This window comes from Somniosus microcephalus, chromosome 4 (genome assembly GCF_052327205.1).
Source record: "Somniosus microcephalus isolate GS21.2 chromosome 4, FLI_Smic_1.0, whole genome shotgun sequence".
NCBI classification, from domain to species: Eukaryota; Metazoa; Chordata; class Chondrichthyes; order Squaliformes; family Somniosidae; genus Somniosus; species Somniosus microcephalus.
The window spans coordinates 66,159,487-66,166,016 of NC_140990.1; the positions used below are offsets into that span (position 1 = coordinate 66,159,487).

Sequence of the window (6,530 nt, forward strand, 5' to 3'; positions counted from 1 at the left end):
AGAGAGCGACTAGGGGGGAGAGAGAGCGACTGGGGGGGAGAGAGAGCGACTGGGGGGGAGAGAGAGCGACTGGGGGAAAGAGAGACTGGGAGGGAGAGGGAGAGACTGGGGGGGAGAGAGAGAGACTGGGGGGGAGAGAGAGAGACTGGGGGGGAGAGAGAGAGACTGGGAGAGAGAGTGCAACTGAGGGGGGAGAGAGAGAGACGGGGGGAAGAGAGAGCGACTGGGGGGGAAGAGAGAGCGACTGGGGGGGAAGAGAGTGCGACTGAGGGGGGAGAGAGAGAGACGGGGGGAAGAGAGAGCGACTGGGAGTGTGAGAGAGAGAGAGATTGGGAGTGTGAGAGAGAGAGATTGGGAGTGTGAGAGAGAGAGAGATTGGGAGTGTGAGAGAGAGAGATTGGGAGTGTGAGAGAGAGAGATTGGGAGTGTGAGAGAGAGAGAGATTGGGAGTGTGAGAGAGAGAGATTGGGAGTGTGAGAGAGAGAGATTGGGAGTGTGAGAGAGAGAGAGAGATTGGGAGTGTGAGAGAGAGAGAGATTGGGAGTGAGAGAGAGAGATTGGGAGTGTGAAAGAGAGATTTTGGGCGTGTGAGAGAGAGAGATTGGGAGTGTGAGAGAGAGAGAGATTGGGAGTGAGAGAGAGAGAGATTGGGAGTGTGAGAGAGAGAGAGATTGGGAGTGTGAGAGAGAGATTGGGAGGGGAGGGGGAGGAGGGGGAAGGGGAGGGGGAGGGGGGGACGGAGTGGGGAGAGGGGGAGGGAAGGGGGAGAGTCCCTGAGCCCCGCCCCCCCCAATCACCCGAGCCCCCGCCCCCCCCCAATATCCCGAGCCCCGCCCCCTGATCTCCCGAGCCCCGCCCCCCCCATCTCAGGAGCACGGCACCCCCCCCGATCTCCCGAGCCCTGCCCCCCCCGGAGCCCCGATCTCCGGAGCCCCGCCCCCGAGCCCTGTCCCCCCTGAGCCCCGCCCCCCCGATCTCCGGAGCCCCGCCCCCGATCTCCGGAGCCCCGCCCCCCCTGAGGGTGGCCCCCTGATCTCCCGAGCCCCGCCCCCCCGATCTGTAATCCGGGCCCGCGATCTCCTGATGTCCCGCCCCGCGATCTCCCGATGTCCCGCCCCCCGATGTCCCGCCTCCCGACCCCCGATGTCCCGCCTCCCGACCCCCGATGGCCCGAGCCCCGCCCCCCACCCTCCTGAGCAGCGGCGTCCCACTCTCCGCAGCCCCGCCCTCCCGCACTCCGAGCCCGCCCCCACCCCCCGGCCGAGCCGGCTTGAAGTTTGCTGGTTGCCGGGTTACCCTTCCCGCTCACCAAGGCCGAGATCCCGCCCCCCGCCCTCCCGAGCAGCGGCGTCCCACTCTCCGGAGCACCGCCCTCCCGCTCTCCGGAGCCCCGCCCTCCAGATCGCCGATTGCGGCTGAGAGCCCCGCCCCCCCCCCAGCCGAGCCGGCTTGAAGTTTGCCGGTTGCCGGGGTAACCCTTCCCGCTCACCAAGGCCGAGATCCGACGCCGCGTCTCACCTGCTCCTGCTGCGCGCGCACCCTGACCCTCGTGGCTGACGCCGTTGCCCCGGGTAACGGTGATGGGGGGGGCGGGGTGAGGAGCTTAGCAGAAGCCCTAGCTCGGGCCTGGCTGGGCAAGAAAGTCCCAGGCTTTCAGGCCTAACAAAAAAACGGGAAAAGGTAGGAAAAAGAATGTTCAGTTTAGAAAAAATATTTACAAATGAATGAAGTTTTTTTTAAAACAATTTAATAAATTCAATTTTATTTTGCTGGAAATGTATATTTGAAAAGAAAGACGCAGAAAACAGGAAAAAGAATGGAAGCAAGATGGCGGCCACTCACCTCGGTTCAGAAGGATAAGGCCTGCCCACACACGCACTGATTGGTCGACCGGTCAGGTCACCGAAGCGTCGGATTGGTCAATCGTCGAGTCACTCGACACTCAACTGTAGGATGGCACGCGCCAGGAACCCGCCGTCCAATTGGTCGACCTCGACGTCACACGGTCGCTAATGAGATGCTAATGAGCGGAACGCTGAACGTTTTTCGGATACCGCGGGCGCGATTTTTGTCCGGCCGAAAGGTAAATACGCCTATGGCTGGTCCGGAATCGCAAGCTTTCTTTTGAGGCGATGCACGCGTCGGTACGCTCTATAACTTTCAAACGTATAGAACACGGACAGACAGACAGACATCCGGACAGACAGACATCGGGACAGACAGAAGAGCCGCTTTATATATATAGATAGATATACAGATTTTTTTAACTTCATTCTTGGGATGTGGCTATCGCTGGGAAGACCAGCTTATATTGTCCATCCCTAATTGCCCTCGAGAAGGTGGTGGTGAGCCACCTTCTTGAACCGCTGCAGTCCGTGTGGTGAAGGTACTCCCACAGTGCTGTTAGGGAGGGAGTTCCAGGATTTTGCCCCAGTGACGATGAAGAAACAGCGATATATTTCCAAGTCAGGAGGGGAACTTGGGGTTGATGGTTTTCCCATGCACCTGCCGCCCTGGTCCTTCTCGGTGGTGGAGGTCGCGGGTTTGGGAGGTTTTGTCAAAGTTCTTGTCGAGTTGCAGATTTACAGATTCCCTCTCCTTCGCCCCTGCCCACCTCTATCCCTCCTCTCCTCCAATAGAGGCCAGGGTCTTGTGATGGATATTAGTGAACCAGTTGGGTGTTTATGATAATCTGGCAGCTTTCATAATCACGTTTTTCTAGTGCGTGCCCCGCAAATGACCAGATTCATTAAGCTGAATTTCATAATTTGCCTTTGTTTTTCTGTGGGTTCTCTCTCACACTCCCTTTTTTCTGTTTTAAATTCATTTTACAGGATGTTAGAAGGGGAGGATTTGCAGAGGGGAAGCTCAAACCAAACATCACTTCAAGATCTGACAGAGCGACTCGATTTATTGGGACCTGAATATCATCAGCATCTGAATATGGAAGCAAAAAGCACCATTCAATTACCTGTTTGTTCTGGAAATTCATAGGTGAATTCACACCGGGGAGAGGCCGTTCACCTGTCCTGTGTGTGAGAAGGGATTCACTCAGTCATCTGCCCTGCTGAGACACCAGCGAGTTCACACTGATGAGAGTTCAAATGCTTCGACTGCGAAAAGTGTTTTAAATGCCCCGAGGCACTGATGGAGCACCAGCACATTCACACCGGTTACACACCGTTCAGCTGCTGTCACTGTGGGAAGAGGTTCAGGAGATCATCCCACCTACTGACACACCAGCGAGTTCACACCAGGGAGAGGCCATTTACCTGCTCCGAGTGTGGGAGGGGATTTACTGATTAATCCCATCTATTGAGACACCAGCGAGTTCACACAGGGGAGAAACCGCTCACCTGTCCTGTGTGTGAAAAGCGATTCATGCAGTCATCCCACCTACTGACACACCAGTGAGTTCACACTGATATGAGGCTTTTTAAATGTTCTGACTGTGAGAAGAGATTTAAAAGCAAAAAGGATCTGCTGAGACACCAGCGTGTTCACTCTGGGGAGAGGCCGTTCACCTGCTCCGAGTGTGGGAAAGGATTTATTAATTCATCCAATCTGCTGAAGCACGGGCGAGTTCACACTGATGAGAGACCTTTTAAATGCCTGTGGGAAGTGCTATAAAAGTTCTGGGGAACTGACATGCCATCAACGTGTTCACACTGGGGAGAGACCGTTCAGCTGCTCTCACTGCGGGACTGGGTTCAGGCGATCATCTGAGCTCACTGTACACCAGCGCACTCACACTGGGGAGAGACCTTTCACCTGCTCCGTGTGTGGGAAGGGATTCACTTGTTCATCCCACCTCACTGCACACCAACTTGTTCACTCTGATAAGAGACCTTTTCAATGTTCTGACTGTGAGAAGAGCTTTAAAAGCAGAAATGATCTGCTGACACACCAGTATAGTCACACTGGGGAGAGACCATTCACCTGCTCTGACTGTGGGAAAGGATTCTCTCGATCATCCCACCTGCTGACACATCAGCTAGTTCACACCGGGGAGAGGCCGTTCACCTGCCCTGAGTGTGGGAAGGGATTCACTCAGTTATCCTACCTGCTGACACACCAGCGAATTCACACTGGGGAGAGGCCATTCACCTGCCCTGTGTGTGAGAAGAGATTCACTCAGTCATCCCACCTACTGGCACACCAGCATGTTCACACAGTTAAGAGACCTTTTACATGTTCTGACTGTGAGAACAGATTTAAAAGTGAAAAGGATCTGCTGAGACACCAGCGAGTTCATTCTGGGGCGAGACCGTTCACCTGCTCTGAGTGTGGGAAGGGATTCACTGATTCATCCAATCTGCTGAAACACCAACATACTCACACCGGGGAGAGGCCGTTCACCTGCTCCGTGTGTGGGAGGGGATTCACCTGTTCATCCCACCTGCTGAGACACCAGCAAGTTCACACTGGGGAGAGACCGTTCACCTGCTCCATGTGTGGGAAGGGATTCACTCAGTCATCCCACCTTCTGACACACCAGCGAGTTCACACATGACTGCTGGGTTTGGATTATGCTGTTATTGCTGCTGTTAATCAGATCCAGGACTGAACCATGCTCATTCTGACAGTTGGGGTTTCTGCTGATGTTAATAACCCCTATAACTGGGCTGGTGTTCAATATCCTGGATACCTGTCACACATTGTAGATTTTTTCTTTCCCACCTGAGTGTTTAGCATCACCTGGCTGGAGCTCAGAAAGGACAACCTGGGGGAGGATCATATGGTGGGAACAGAACTTCAGCCTGGACACAGTCCCTCAGGGCCACACTGAGAGGGGCAAATGGCACTTTGGTCTTTCTCATCTCTGTTCACTGACAGCAAAGTCGCTGTGAGGGTTAATCTTGAGGCCTGTAAGAAATGCGTCCTAGCTGCTCTCTTCCATGGTTCAGAGCTCCTAGGCACGGAACAGAAGGCTCCTTTACAATTGTGTTTAGAGTCAGGAAGAACAACGGTGAATGCTGGAAACGTGCTGTCAAATCAGAGATTGGTGTCAAAATGCGATCTGTTCCTGACTGAAAGTGAAACAGGTTTAAGTTTCCAGTCCAAAAATGACTGGTAAGTATTCCATGAAGATTAACGTGTTTGTGGGACAGTCCTGAGTCTACCATTTTAAGGCAGGCATTAACTCATTTAAAATAAACACATTTAAAATAAATTGGTTAAAGTCTGCATTAAAAAGCAGATGGAGGAGTTCACAGGAGCCTGTTAACTGCTGGTACAATTATACAACAGACATTTGATCTCCAGATAAAGAAGGACCTGCAGCGTGTTTCCAGGAATTCCCTGTTTTATTGACGTACCCGTAACATCCACGGGGGTGCGATCCCGACAGTTACTCTGGGATCACTCCCGCTGTGGAACTCCACCACTGACCCTGCTGAAGGTTGTAGGCTCAGGGAGTGGGGCCTCCAGGAGTGGACCGTAAGAAAGCTGGGTTTCAGTATCCTGACAAATATATGCCAAGGAACCAGAGGAATCCTTACTAAGGAACCATCTGGGCTCTTACCTGCCTGCGTAGGTCTCGGGGTGAATGATGCCTGACTTGCCGAAATTTGAACCCAGTTTGTAACAAGATGAATTCAGTTTACAGAAGAATAGGGACAAATATTACCCACAATTAAGGGAGACAAAAGCAGCCATTAGAGAAGCTCAGAGTTCTTTGGAAAAGAAAATGGTCCAGAATTGTGGTAAGAATAGTAAAAGCTTTTCCAGCTATGTCAGGAGTCAGAAGACATAGTTACACAGAGTTACAGAGTCTACAGAGAGTCTACAGCACAGGAACAGGCCATTCGGCCCAACTGGTCTCTGGTGGTGTATGCTCCACACGAGTCTCCTCCCACCCTCTTCATCTAAACCTATTAGCATAACTTTCTATTCCTTGCATCTGTGCTATTCGCCTCAACTACTCCTTGTGGTTGCACGTTCCACATTCTTACCTCTCTTTGGGTAAAGAAGTTTCCCCTGAATTCCTTATTGGATTTATTAGTGACTATCTTATAATTATGGCTTCTAGTTTTGGACTCCTGCAGTGGAAACATTTTCTCCAGGTCCACCCTATATAACCTTTTCATAACTTTAAAGACCTCGATCAGGTCACCCATTGGCCTTCTCTTTATTCTAGAGAAAAGAGCCCCAGCCTGTTCAGCCTTTCCTGATAACTATATCCTCTCAGTTCTTGGATCATCCTTGCAAATACTTTTCGCACTTTCTCCAGTGCCTCTATATCCTTTTAATAATACTTTTTATAGTATTCCACATGTAGTCCAAGCAAGGTTCTATACAAGTTTAACATAACTTTTCTGCTTTTCAATTCTATCCCTCTAGAAATGAACCCCAGTGCTTGGATTGCTTCTTTTATGGCCTTAATCTGCATCCCTACTTTTAGTAATTTGTATATCTGTACCCCTATAGCCCTTTCCTGCTCTACCCCATTGAGTCCAAATAATTTCCAAGAAGTGTGTGGCCTCCTTATTCTTCCTACCAAAATGCACTACCTCACACTTATCTACATT

The 6,530-nt window shown here is 51.8% G+C and overlaps 1 pseudogene; it reads left to right on the forward strand.

Moving 5' to 3' along the window:
* The window catches only part of LOC147119103 (uncharacterized), a 38,487-nt pseudogene extending 33,428 nt beyond the window's left edge, over nt 1–5,059 (forward strand).
* Nucleotides 5,060–6,530: the final 1,471 nt, after the last annotated feature.